Consider the following 15,746-nt stretch of genomic DNA (forward strand, 5'->3'; position numbering starts at 1 on the left):
AGGAGGAGAAAATTCAGAGGAATAGTAATGAAGCCAGATCAGTGAGTCCTGTAAATCATGTAATGATTTTAACTTGAACTTTAAGGGAGGAGGAAGGCACTGAAAGGTTTAAGTGAAGTGATAATATGCTGTCACATTTTAACAGAATGACTCTGGCTACTATGTACAGAATAGGTTTTGGAGGCAAAATTGAACCAGGAATCCCAGTTAAGAGGCTATTATAATTTCTAAGGCAAGAATCTTGGTGGTTTGAACTAATGAGGTGTTGGAGATGGTGAAAGTATTGAAATACACATAGATTTTAAACGTAGAGATGGTAGAATTTAGTCAAAGACACAATTTTAGGTCTGAGTAAGAGGTATTAAGAATGACTCCAAGATTTTGACCTGAGCAACAGAAAGAACACAATTATAATTATCTATATGAAGAAGTCATATGGTCATGTAGGAGAGGCAAAATTAAGATGGAAGAAATGTCAGTAACTGAGTATTGAATATGCTAGTTTTGAGAGACCTAATAGTCATCCAAAAAGTGCATAAGCAGTTCTACATGTGGGTCTGGAATTCAGGAAATAGAAATGAGCTTGAGATATATATTCATCAGTAGATATTATATGAGATGACCTATAAACAAAATGACAAAAGAATATGAGAAAAGGTAGAATACCAAATAATATATGATGTGAAAGCACTTTTACATGGTAAGCATTTCTGCCAAACATATTATGGATATTTCTTTGATATTGAACATCAACTTGAGATTCTTGTTTATAAAAAAGCACAAATCAGAAGAAAAGCTTACAAAGAAAATAAAAATAAACTGCATACATTGCCAGTCACTTCAATTCTCCCTTTCATTTCTAAGCTCATTGCTTATAAGTAAACTAAGACTCTAACAAGTCAAGTTACATCAAGTATCAATAAACTTCAATTTGCACTCACCGTGAAGCCATTTGGTGGTTACTTTTACGTGCACCAAGCTGACTCCAGCAGCTAAGCTTGTTTCCAGTTCTATAATCAGATACTTAACCCTTTTTTTACTGGCCTTTTAAAAATAGAGATAATTTGTTTCTTGGCTCATCTCATGGAGCTGGTGTTACTGTCTGGGAGATCATGACTAAAAAGCAATTTGAATGTGTCTCTCTCTCACACAAAATGTGGTATGTTTTCAAAGCAAGTTGCTAAATTTTGTGGCTCAGAGTCTAAAGACAAAACTCATGACAGTTGGAGAAAAGGGAAAATATTTTCTTACCTAGAAAAGGGAGTTAAATAAACTATGGTTGCATAATGGTTGGACATTATGAACCATTTTACACCCCACATTAGATAACCTAGAAGAAATTAATAAATTTCTAGACACATGCAATCTACCCAATTGAACTATGAAGAAATGAAAAACCTAAACAAACCAATAATGAACAACAAGCTTGAATCAGTAATAAAAATTCTGGTTGCACAAAGAGAGTGCTAGGCTTCTCTTAGAGAATTCTTTATGATAGACAATGATTTCTTAAGTATTTTCTAGGCACATGCATTTCCTAATAATGCAGACAAAATACTTAAGGATATAAAGATTGTGGTCATTGGACTGTCACTCACCAAGAGGTCGAACCCACCTGTTATGCAGGTAATAGCATCCAGAATAGCCACACTCAGGAAATCAGAGGATAGAATGGTAGTTGCCAAGAACTGGGAGAAGAGAAAAATAGAGAGTTGCTAATCAACAGGTACAAAGTTTCAGTTATGGAAGATGAATAAATTCTGCCATATGGCATTGCATTTACAATTAACAACATTGTATTATATACTTAAAAATTGTTAAGAGGGTGGAGCTCATGTTTGGTGTTCTTAACACAATAAAACAAATAGGACAGGGAGGTTTAGAATGCATTATAGTAATCCCCCACCCCACCATCCCCAACCCTAGTCCTCAACACATTGAAAGAACAATATTCAACTCATTTAGTTCCTTTTTTCTTGCTAGCTACTTCCATATGTCTAAATAATATGCGTATTACCATTACTCATTTTTAAAATTTAGACATTATGCATTCATTTCCTAGTGTGTTAAATGAAGATTTACCTTTCTTATATACCCTTCCTCATGACAATCCTAAGCCCCCTGAACATTTTCTCTCTCTTTTCTGGTGTACCAATTTCATAATTTTTCATCATTATTTAATGTTTCCATTACTGTAGACATGCATATGTTATTTACATATATATGTTATGACAGCTGAGCTACATAGAAAAGTTTGATTATATTTCCTTTTATGCTTAACTTCTGTACTACATGGAATTATTTATTTTGCTTCTTTTGATATTTAACAATTTCCTTAGTTTTTGCGTACTATGTCTAATACTTTAAAAAAAATTTTAATTATTTTTAAAATTGTATGTGGGTACATAGTAGGTGTATATACTTAGGAGGTACATGAGATGTTTTGATACAGCCATACAATGTGAAATAAGCACATCATGGATAATAGTGTATCCATCCCCTCAAGCATTTATCCTTTGAGTTATGAACAATCCAGTTATACTCTTTAAGTTATTTCAAAATAGACAAAATACATTCCAAATCGTCTGAAACATAGTATCTGCTTGTAATGAAATAAGATTTTTGAATCTCACTTTATCATCTATAAAGCATTTTATGCATGTTATCACATTTGTAGTTCACAATAGAGACACAATTTTGTAGAGCCAATTTATTTTATAGATAAGGTAACTAAACCGTAGATGGATTAAGGCAAATTGTCCAAGGTCTGTAATGAGCAAGTGACAGAAACAGTTCTGACACTGGAGTTCCTGAGGACAATTTCTTTCTCATATCCACTGTAACAAAGCAGATTCTCAGCATGGTATTTTCCCTCTTCTGTAAGATTTTCTCATTAGCTAAAGTATCTGCAGTGGTCTCTAAGGCATCTTATCATTTACACTTAATACATTGGGGAATTCATGTTATGCACTGAATAATTTTCTATGTATGATTCTGTGGGCAACATAAGAGGATCAGTGGATAGCTCTACTTTGATGATTGAACATACACCTTACACCCTGGAAATTGCAATGGACAACTTGATTGGAATGGTTTTGAACTGTAATGAGTCTCACTAAATAAAATGTGTTCCCTGGGAATAGAAAGATTATTCATGAAGAGCAAGAGCTTTAGTGACTTTACACTGTTCCATGAAATACTGAGAGAGCCGGATACAATTGGAAATAGTGAATAAAAATAATTAAAGAAGCTACTGATAACTATCAAGTTTTTTTCCCCTTTAGAATTTACATACCTTAGCTTAGTGGGGAGGGCAGAATTTTGCCTTTGTTAAAGAGAAAAATAGGTATGCTGGAATTGGCTTGTTCAGCTCTGAATATTCTTGCTGTCACCATGGCATGAATGTGTTCCCCAAATGAGCTTCTTCACATCTGTCTATTTAAATCCAGTCTATCCTTCAAGAACCAGTGCTTGTTCCCAATACACTTTGTAGACTTAGTCAACCACAAGCAATAAAGGCTATGAAACTTAATAGATTAAGCCATATTAAACTACCCATAGTAAACTTTCTTTAACCTTAAACTCAGAAATTTCATGTTTTAAATCAATATGTTTCTCTGAATTCAAAATCGATTATTCTTTCTAAACTTTTGGAATCTGGGAGATTGGAGAATATTTTGGAAATCAATTCAATAACCATCCTCTAATCTCTAAAGTATAACACATGCATAAAATGAACTACAAATGTGTGTATGTATACACACATACATATATGTTTGTCTATATAAACATACATTATAGGTATGTATATGTAGATATATATGCATATACACATTCTCTGGAGTCTGTGAAATATTATAAATTAATGGGAATGTAAAGAAAATTTGCACTTATGTACCAAGCCCCATCTTAAGGGCTCTATATATTCTTTCATTTCAGTCCCACAGCCTTGAGAGTTAGGCATCACTGCATCTATTATAGAGAAAAATTATAAGTTCAGAAAAGCCAAAAAACTTGATCAAATGAATGTAAATAATAAACAGTTTAACTAGGTCTTAGCTCTTAGTTTATCTGTCTCCAAAAATTCCTGCTGTATATTTATTCTTGACCACTACTTAATTTACACTTCCTAAATTTATTTTCACGTATAAACTCAATGGTTATTCAGGACAGATAATTTATCACATACCTATTTCACAGGACAGGTAATTTATCATACACCTATTTGTGTTTCTTGCATGGAAAAAAAAATTGTGTATATAGTTAGGTCAAAACAATGCAGTTCCCCATACCTAGCATCAACATGAAACCTGTGAGATTAGCTATGCTATGCAAACTGTGAAACAATTCATAGTTCTGTTTATTTTATGAAATTGTGAACCCTATAATATCTGGCACAGATAAAACTAAAAACAAAATATAATTTTTATCTAGTGTTAAGGTCCTCAATAATTATTCCAGATTATGCCATTCCAATGATAATGCCTCTGCCTATGATGTACAGGTGTCTGTGTCCATGTGGCTGGGGATGTATCTCAGGGGAGTAACCTCTTGGCTTTCCACATATAAGATCTTTGTGGCTAGCATCTGTTCAAAGAAAATTTATAATTTTAATCTTTAATCTTTTCTACTGTTCAGAATTGTTGCTCTAATTTTTTGATCCAAGTATGAGGAAATGTAGATTAAGTACTTTAGACCTGCAAGAAGCCAGAGAAGCAATCACCTAGCCCAGTATAGATGATGCTAAGTTGTAGTTCAGAGACTGGAGGCTTCTAACAAATTCAGTAACTACATCTTGGGCCTTCTTGATTATGCTAATCTTAGTAGTTAGTGTTACTACAGCCGTGGAAGGGGGGATTTCAGAGTTATGAAGGGCTTTTGATGCTCCCAGGACCCTAATGCTATATGCCTTGCTGCTCAAATTGAATTGGCTTGGTTGTAAACAGGGTTCTGACAACAATAATGAAAATAGTAACTGCTACAGCGTATTAAGTCCTCACCATAGTTTATGTGCAATACGTCTTTTCTTCTCAGCACAATAGTATAATATTATTGTTATCTCTAATTTTTAAATAAGAAAAATGAGACCTAGTGTACCTAAGTAGCCTGCCTAAGATCACAATAAGTTACCAGTAACAGAGCCAGAGTTCATATCTCTATCTGTTGACTTCAGTGACTTGGCCATTAATCACTATATTATCCTGACCTCTTAAAGTATTTGGGGAAATCAACAATTTGCAAGTACACATTTTTAATATGATACTTCATTTAAATATATGTACACAAAGAAAAACTTTTACATGTCATAAAAATTATGGAAAATGATGAGAAATAAAAAGAAGAAAATAAGAAATACTGTCAAATCCCACCCACCAAGAAACAGCTACTTCTAATACCTTTATACGTACAACTTTAGTTCTCTTTTATATACCTGGAAATACATCTGGGGAGGCAAACTATAGTCTACTAATGTTCATTATATTTTCCCAACTTTTTAGGGAAAACTAGTATCAGCAGTGTAACCTGTCTGGCTTAATTCATAGGAGGCCAACATCTAACTTTTCCCCTTTATTTTTATTTAATATCTTTCTTTATTTCTTTCATCTTTAAAAATTAGCTCATAAATTAATAGGAGGGCTCTAAAACTCAACTAATTAAATAGTATAGTATTATAATTGAAACAAAAATCATTACTTATTAAACAACTTGCTATAAAGTATGCTAATATTCTACAATGAAATTATTTGAGACTAGAATGTTGTATTAAATATTTAAACTAGCTGTAGGCTACATTCGATGCCTTGGTATAGCTGTGACTAACCTTTAGGGATGAACTAAACAGAGAAATCTCATCCAGACAAGATGATGTAGACTCATCTCTCCATATTACCCCCTCACAAAGCACAACTCTTAATGTGAGAAATAAACTAAGAAATCACCAAAGGCAATTCTGAGAAGTGAAGAAAAAAAGTAACTCCAGGAGTAGAGAAAAACTATAGCACTATGGCATCCTATAATGCCCCATCCAAAATACAAAAGCAATCCAGACCCAGTAATTCCTGATTTTACATTGATATTAAAAGACCACCTAGGTAGGTTCTTTCTTTCCTGGGGTTGAACAAGAGTCCACCTGAAAACACTAGGTTGAAGCAGCAAGAGAGATGGACATATATATAATCTCAGCAATGAAATACAATTATTAAAAAATGAACCAGGGACTTTCAGTTTCTGATTCTGCATGTAAGGAGCTTAGAAGTTGCCACTTTAGTTCAAAACAAGTATAAAGCTAAAGAAAATTAAAAATTAACAATTCCTCTTGGATCTCTAAGAGAGGTGGATATAGGGCAAACCACTGCCCCCAAGACTGGAGAGGGAAAAAAATGGTGAATATAGGGAGTCACAGCTTATCACAGCAGAAAAGCAAAGACTAACAAGTAAAAATCAACCTGGGAACTAGTGCTTGAGTAGGAAAACCTGAATTCTAGTTGATGAATTGCCTGAGGCTCAGTGTGGACAGGATTGAAAGTTAAAATCTCTAGAAGTACTCAGCGATGGGTGGGGAGAAAATATTATGAAATTTATCTCCAGGTTCTCACAGTAAATATCAGAGTAAAATCCCCTTCTGCTTCTGGCGGGGAGAGGGAAAAAGGAACCATTTTGAAATATGTCAGAGTAATGAGTTCATAACAAGGCCTGCCCTCAAGAAATGAGATCTTAACCTTCTGGGATATTATCAGAACCTAACTGACTGGGAGGAAGAAAAACACCCAACTCCAGCTAGCTCCAGCCTTCCATATGGGAGAAAGGAAATACCAAACTATAGACCACTCTAGTCCTCCTGTCAAACCTAAGGCAGGAGAAAACTACTGAGAAACAATTGTGAACTTCACATCCCAGAAGTGTAGGCTCACTAAAAGACTGAGGCCTCATTGTAAGACTGCAGAATGCCTCTCCTCCCCTAACACCTTACCACTATTACTAGAGACCTATTGGCAGCAGTTTATTTTACCTGTGCATCATATCTGGCTATCAAGAAATGAATTACATGGCATACGCAAAGCCAAAACACACAATTTGAAAAGACAGAGCAACTATGAGAAACAGATATGGAAGAGATGTTGGAACTAAAAGACCAGAAATTACAAACAACTACAATTAATATGCTTTAAAAATCTCTTTAATGAAGTAGATAACATGCAAAACAGGTGGGTAATGTAATCAGATATAAATATCAAAAAATAAATGCTAGAGATAAAAAACATTATAATAGAAATACAGAGTGCCTTTGATGAGATTATTAGTAGAATACACAGAGCTGAAGAAAGAACTTCTGAGTTTGAGAATATGTAAACAAAAACTTCAAAAACTGAAAGGTGAAAAAAACAAAGAATGAAAAAAACAAAAAACAGAACAGAACATCCAAGGACTGGAGAACTACAAAAGGTATAATATAGACACATTGAGAATACCAGAGGGAAGAAAGTCTCTTCTCACCACATCTCAACATCATACTGGAAGTCTTAGCTATTGCAATAAGACAGTGAAGAAAAGAAAAGTCATTATAATTGGGAAGAAAGAAAAAAGATGTATTTGTTCACAGATGGCATAATCTATCTATGTAGAATATCTGAAGGAATCAACAAAAGTCTCCAGGAACTAATCAGAACTTATTGCAAGGTTACAGTATACAAAGCTAATATACAAAAGTAAATTGCTTTCCTATAAATCAGCAATGAACAAGTGAAATCTGAAATTAAAAACGAAGTATCATTTACATTAGCACCCCCTAAAATGAAATGTTTAGGTATAAATCTAACAAGATAAGTACTATGTGTGTGTGTATATATATGTGCAGAAACTCTGATGAAATGACTCAGAGGAGTGAAATAAATGTAAAAATATTCTTTGTTAATGGAAAGACTCAATATTATCAAGATATCAGTTTCAAATTGTTCTATAGATTCAGTGTAACCCCAATCAAATTTGTAGCAGATTACTTTGTGGATATCACAAAACTGATTCCAAAGTTTATATGAGGAGGTAAACCAAACTATCCAAAATAATATTGAAGGAAAAGATCAAAGTTACAACACTGTCACCACCTGACTTCAAGACTTATTGCAAAGCTACAGCAATCAAGAGAGTATGGCACTGGCTAAAGAATAGCCATATAGAAAAATTGAATAGAATAGGAAACCCAGAAATAAAACCAATAAATATAATCAACTAATATCTGACAAAGGAGTAAAGATAGTACAATGGAGCAAAAATGAACATTTCAACCAATGGTGCTGGCACCATTGGACATTCATAGGCAAAATAATAATACCAATAATAATAATAATAATAAATCTAGACAAAGGCCTTAGACCCTTCAAAAAATTAACTCAAAGTGGATCAGAGATTGCAATGTAAAACACAAAACTATAAAACTCCTAGAAGTTAACATAGGAGAAAACTTAGATGACCTTTGGTGTGGCAATGACTTTTAGGTACAATAGCAAAGGCATGATCTATACAAAACTTGATTAGCTGGACTTCATTAAAATTAAAAACTTCTGCTTTGCAAAATGCAATATCAAGAGAAAGAGAAGACAAGCTGCAGACTGGGAAAACATTTTTAAAAACATATTTTATAAAAAATTATTATCCAATATTTGTAAAAAAACAAAAAAAAAAAAACAAACAAAAAGAAAGAAAAAGAAAAACTCTTCAAACTCAACAATAAAACTAACAACCTGATTTTAAAATGGGCCAAATAACTTAACAGATATTTTGCAAAGCAAGATATATAGATGGCAAATAAGCATGAGAAAAGGTGCTACATCAGAAATACATAAATTAAAGCAATATGATCCACTACGCACTTATTAGAATGGCCAAAATACAGAACACTGACAACACCAAATGCGGTAAAAATGTGGATAAATAGGAACTCTCATCTTGCAAATGCACAATGGTACAGCCACCACGTTAGTTTTCTTACAAAACTACATCTATTCTTTTCACGTAATAAAGCATCATAGTCCTCAGCACTTACTGGAAGAAGCTGAAAACATGTGTCCACACAAAAACCCGCACAGAAATGTTTATAGAAGTTTTTTTCATAACTGCCAAAATTTGGAAGCTACCAAGAGACTCTTAAGTAGGTGAATGAATAAATAAATTGTATTATGCCCAGACAATAAAATAGTATTCAGTGCTAAAAAGAAATGAGCTACTGAACCAAGAAATTCATTGAGAAACCTTAAATGTATATTTCTAAGTGAAATTAGTCATACATATATTCCTTCCTACAGTCTCTAGCCAATCTTTGAAAAGGTTACATACTCTGTGATTACAACTATATGAAATTCTAGAAATGTGCAGTTATAGAAACACCAAAAAGATCACGGGTTGCCAGAATTTTGTGGAGAAGGAGGGATAAATAGGTTGAAGCACAGAAAATGTTTAAGTCTATAAATCTGTAATCTATGTCATTATAAACGTGAATACATGTCATTATACCTTTATCCAAACCCATAGGATGTGCAACACCAAAAGTAAACCCTAATGTGAACTATTGATTTAAGTGATGATGATGTGTTAATTTGGTTCAGCAGTTGTAACAAATGTACCACTCTGGTGGGAAATGTTGACAATGGGAGAGGCTGTGCATGTTTTGTAGGCAGGGTGTATATATAGAAGAACTTTGTGTCTTACATTTAATTTTGCTGTGAACATAAAACTGTTCCAAAACATTTTTAAATAAAATTAAATAAAATTCTAGGTCGGGCATGGTGGCTCACGCTTGTAATCCCAGCACTTTGGGAGCCCAAGGTGGGTGGTTCACTTGAGGTCAGGAGTTTGAGACCAACCTGGTTTCACCATGTGGTGAAACCCCATCTCTACTAAAAATACAAAAATTAGCTGGGAGTGGTGGTGGGTGCCTATAATTCCAGCTACTAGGGAGGGTGAGGCAGGAGAATTGCTTAAGCCCAGGAGGCAGAGGTTGCAGTGAGGCAAGACTGCATCACCTCACTCCAGCCTGGGTGGCAGAGTGAGACTCCATCTCAATAAAATAAAATAAAATAAAACAAAATAAAATAGAGTAAAATAAAATAAAAAATTCTAATAAGTTGTATAGATAGAAAATGGAAATAACTAAAGGCAAAAAACCCACATAAATAAGATTACAGAATGAAAAATACAATAGCAGAAATAAAAATCTTGTTTTATGACCTCAGCAGTAGAATGAAGATGACAGAATGCAGAATCAGTCAATGTGAGAACAGAGCAATACAATTTACTCAATCTGACCAACAGAGGGAAAAGAGACTGAAAAACAAAATGAATTGAGCCTCAGGGACCTACGGGACATCAATAAACTAAAATAAAATAAAAAGTCCAGTATGTATATTTCTAGTTCCAGAAAAAGAGGAGAGTGTTGGGCTGAAAGAAATTTAAAATAAATAATAGTTGAAAATTTCCAAATTTGATGAAAGGTCTAAACCTACAAATTCAAAAGCTAAGTGAACTTGAAGTAGGATAAACCTAAATAAATCCATATCAATGCACTATAATTAAACTTCAAAGAACTAAAGACAGAAAAAAAGTGAAAGTATGTATTTTTTATATTCTCTATTCCCCTTCATTAATGTGTCTTTCCCTACACAAATACCACAGCCTTGATTTCTATAGATATAAAATGCATCTTGAAATTATAGACTGATTTCTTTTTTTTTAATTTAGGATTATTTTAGATATTCTAGGGGTTGTGCCTTTCCATAGGAAATACACCCATAATATAGAATTTGGCAAAAATGCAACAGCACTTCAATGGAAGAAGGATGCTGTTTTTAACAAATGTTGCAGAGCAGTTGGACAACATCAGGGAAGGGTAGAGATGGGAAGATAAAACCTTGGCCACTTAAACCTCATATCATACACAATAATTTCTAAAAGTGTTTATACTATATTGTTTTATATATATATATTTTCAATGTTTTATGCTCATTGTTTTACAGCCATATTTAGAATATTTGAAAGCATATTCTATTTCTTAAAAGCTTTGTTTTATATTCCTGAATCTTTTATATAAATACTTTACTTTTGCAGTCTTGACATTTTTATTTTGTTAATCCCTGCCTAATTGAAGTATATCTTGAACAATCATTTCAAAAAGGTAAATTGTTTCCTAAAATAAATGTCAGAAAATGACTTATTAACTAAAAATAAATTAAAAACTTAAATGCACAACATAAAGTATAAATACTTAGAAAAATTCATAGGAATAGGTTTTCTGTATCTAGAGTTAGGAGAAAAGTTTTTAAAACTGACATCACAAGCACAACTCACAAAATAAAAATTGATAAGTTAAAACTTATCTATTAAAACTTTTGTTCAAAGAAAACCCATATGAGTAGTATGAAAAGACAAACTATCAACTGGGAGAGAATATTTGAAAACCATGTTTTGGACAAAGAGTTTTTATCTACAAAATATAAAGGACTCAGACTCGCCAGTAAGAAACAATCCAATTAAAAATGGATGAGAAAATATTTGAACAGATGATTCATCAAAGAGGATATAGAGAGGACAAATAAGCACACAAAAAAGTTGTTCGATATAATTAGTTATTTGACCATTAGGGAAACGCAAATTGAAACTATAAAAGGCTATTACTGCATACCTGTCAGAAGGGCTAAAATATAAAATAATGACAATGCCAAATAGAAGAGAGAATATGGAAAACCAAATCATGCATATGTTGTTAGTGAGAATGTAAAATCATCGTCTCTCTGGAAAATAGTTTGGCATTTAAAATAAAATAAAAACTAAACATAAAACAACACACATCCCAGAAATTACTCTCAGACATTTATTCAGGGAAATAAAACCATATGTTCACAATATGAGAAAAGTTCATATAAGAATGTTCATAGCAGCTTTATTTGTGATAGCCCCAAATAGAAACAACTCAGAGAAGGTGAATGGTTCAACAAGCTGGGATAGACCATGGAATACCATTGAGCAACAAAAAGAAACAAACTATTGATACATTCAACAACTTGCATGAATCTCCAAGAAATGTTGTTGAGCCAAAAAAGACAATCCCAAAAGGTTATATACCATGTGATCTATTTTCTGTAATATTCTTGTAATGACAAAATCACAGAAATGGAGAACGGAATAATGGTCATCAGGAATGGGAGATGGAAGTGGGCATGTTTATAAAAGAGGAAATCTATGGTGTTGGGAAAGTTCCATATCCATATTGCATGTATCAATGTCAATATACTGGTTCTGATAGTGTACCGTAGTTCTGCAAAATGGGGAAAACTGGTAAAGGGTATAAAGAATCTGTCTGCATTATGTCTTACAAATATGCATAAATGTACATGTATCTCAATAATTTTATAAAACTAATTTAAATTAAACATTTACATATTCTGGTAACAATGACACAAACACTTAGCAATTTTGTTTTTATTTTAATGCAGATTTTAATATTGCTATTACCCATAACCTGGAGTGGTGTCTTAGAATAAGCTAGCTATAGAAATACTGCATTGTGATTCATTTGGCTTAAATGATAGGGAAAACTAATCGGATCTCTTCAGAAGTTTCTAAAAAGGACAGTTCCAGGGTTGTTTAGTCCAGTGGCCCATAAATGTCATCAAGGACCCAGGGCTTTTTCATCTTTCTTTTCTCTCATCTTCACTTTGTTAGCTTGGTCCTCCTCTTGGTCACAATATGTTTGTAATATACTAGACATCACAAGCATAGATAACTTCTCAGTAAAATAAATTTGCTTCTTTCATTGTTTCTCTTTAATTGGTGAGGACACAGCCCAATAGTATCTTCTAAAAATGTTTCTGCCACATCACAGGAAAAAAAAAGGATTACATATTTTCTTGAACTAATTGGTATTTTCCTGCATCTCTTTAGACAGGAGAGACACAAACAATATATAGCAATGTCTGCTACAGTTGAATAAAACTAACAGCAGGAGTTGTTCTAGTACAGGATCAATATCAAAATCTCTGCATGACTTTGGCTATATCTTGTACCTACTCTGCCCTTCAGTTTTATCATAATTAAAATGAAGAAACTGGATGTATCACCTTTCCAGCTGTGATTTATTCTGTGCTAGTGCTGCAGTTTTGCTTTTTATACTTGTAACCTTAAACACACCATATGGCACCCAGTTGGAATTCATCATGTAATGTTATGATCCCAGTGACCAGCACAGACAAAGTTAACATCCTCTCACTGTTGTCTTAAGCCTCTATTGTGTGAATTATCATACTGGAGTGTGACTTAGATATTATACATTTTTGTCTTCCTGCAATAGGGAATTATTTTAAGAAAAGAACACATCTTATTCATTTTATACTCTCAGTGCCCAGACTTTTGCCTGGTAGAGATTAGGCAGCCAACGAAACATGGTAATTTTGGTTATCTGCTAGTGCACCATCATCAGACCACTTGCTCTGATCCTGTTAATAACATCACTACTGATAAATAATTATGAGATTTGAACATAAATCATTAGGAAAATAATAAATGCTCCATAAAAATTAGATCCTTTGTGAAATGTTTTCTAAAGGCATAGTGGTAAATATCACAGAATCTTAAATCTCCAAAACCAACTTTTAAAAAATCAACATTTTGTTTTGACGTTTCCTTTTTTACATGTTTTTTATTTTATTTGAAGTTCTGGAATACATGTGCATGATGTGCAGGTTTGTTACATAGGTAAACATGTGCCATGGTGGTTTGCTGTACCTGTCAACCCATCACCTAGGTATTAAGCCCAGCATGAATGAGTTATTTTTCCTGATGTTCTCCCTCCCCTTCCCCCACCCCTGACAGGCCACAGTATGTGTTGTATCCTTCCCTGTGTCCGTGTGTTCTCATTGTTCCGCTTGCAGTTATAAGTGAGAACGTGTGGTATTTGTTTTCTGTTCCTGTTTTGGTTTGTTGAGGATGATGGCTTTCAGCTCCATCCAACTCCTTGCAAAGGATAAGATCTCATTCCTTTTTATGGCTGAATAGTAGTCCATGGTGTATATGTACCATATTTTCTTTGTCTAGTCTATCATTGATGGGCATTTGGGTTGATTTCATGTCTTTGTTACTGTGAATAGTGCTACAATGAACATACACGTTCATGTATCTTTATAATAGAATGATTTATATTCCTTGGGTATATACCCAGTAATGGGATTGCTCGGTCAAATGGCATTTCTGGTTCTAGGTCTTTGAGGAGTTGCCACAGTGTCTTCCACAATGGTTGAACTAATTTACATTCCTTCCAACAGTGTAAAAGTGTTCCTATTTCTCCACAGCCTTGCCAGCATCTGTTGATTCTTGACTTTTTAATCATCATTCTGACTGGTATGAGATGGTATCTCAGTGTGGTTTTGACTTGCATTTCTGTAATGACCAGTGATGTTGAGCATTTTTCATATGTTTATTGGCTGCGTAAATGTCTTCTTTTGGGAAGTATTTGTTCATGTTCTTTGCCCACTTTTTAATTGGGTTGTTTGTTTTTGTCCTGTGAATTTGTTTAAGTTACTTGTAGATTGTGGATATTAGACCTTTGTCAGATGGATAGATTGCAAAATTTTTTTCCTATTCTGTAGGTTGTCTGTTCACTGTGATGATAGTTTCTTTTGCTGTGCCAAAGTTCTTTAGTTTAATTAGATCCCATTTGTCAATTTTTGCTTTTGTTGCAATTGCCTTTGGCGTTTTTGTCATGAAATCTTTGCCTGAGCATATGTCCTGAATGGTATCGCCTAAATTTTCTCCTAGGGTTTTTATAGTTTGGGGTTTTACATTTAAGTCTTTAATTCATCTTGAGTTAACTTTTATATGAGGACACTACCAATTTTTAATGACTACTTCTAGATTTTACAACAGGGTGACAAACTTGCTTACAATAAGGTGAACAATCATCAAAAATGTAGTAAACATTAATTCTGAATCTATCTTTTTCCATATTTCTAAACTGAAGGCTACTGTGTCTCAGCATTTAATCTCATGACATTTAATATGTTATTATATCTGTAAGTCTAATAATTGCTTTTTGAAAGAAATTTATTTGGAATGGAGTAACATGATAATTAAAGAAAAAATACAAATAAAATGTGAACTGTATTTTTATATTTTGTATTTCTCTTTGATGATAGTTTATTTTAATGTAAAATAAAGTTACATAGTAGAAAAATACTATAGGATTATAGTATATATATATGTTTTAAAACAAGCTACCAGTTGTCTAATAAATAATACCTTATAAGAAACATATCTTCTAACTTTGTTCACTTTAACAAGTGAATACATAAATAAATATTCAGTCTCAGAACCTGGCTTCCTATATCTCGAAACAGCATTTGTAATATTGCAGCAAATTATTACATTCAAGGAAAACTTATTTTGTTTAAGGAACTGTGCTGGTTTCTGGATTTTTACTAGTTAAAAAGAGGAAACTTTGAGATTTGGGTGGGGACACAGAGCCAAACCATATCAATTATCATTACTGATTGTCCAAGTGAATTGGACAAGAACTGCTGCTTTTCATACATACACTCAGAAACATAACTTGTATTACAGAGGGAAATATTTTATGTTAAATTAATTATTTAATCACAATTAGAATAATATGGAAAATTTAAAGTATGTACACATACAGTATACCAGGTGCTATTCAACGAACCTGGGATGCAGCAGTGATCAAAACCTTGAAAGATTTCTGCTGT

Source organism: Chlorocebus sabaeus, chromosome 1 (assembly GCF_047675955.1).
Source record: "Chlorocebus sabaeus isolate Y175 chromosome 1, mChlSab1.0.hap1, whole genome shotgun sequence".
NCBI classification, from domain to species: domain Eukaryota; kingdom Metazoa; phylum Chordata; class Mammalia; order Primates; family Cercopithecidae; genus Chlorocebus; species Chlorocebus sabaeus.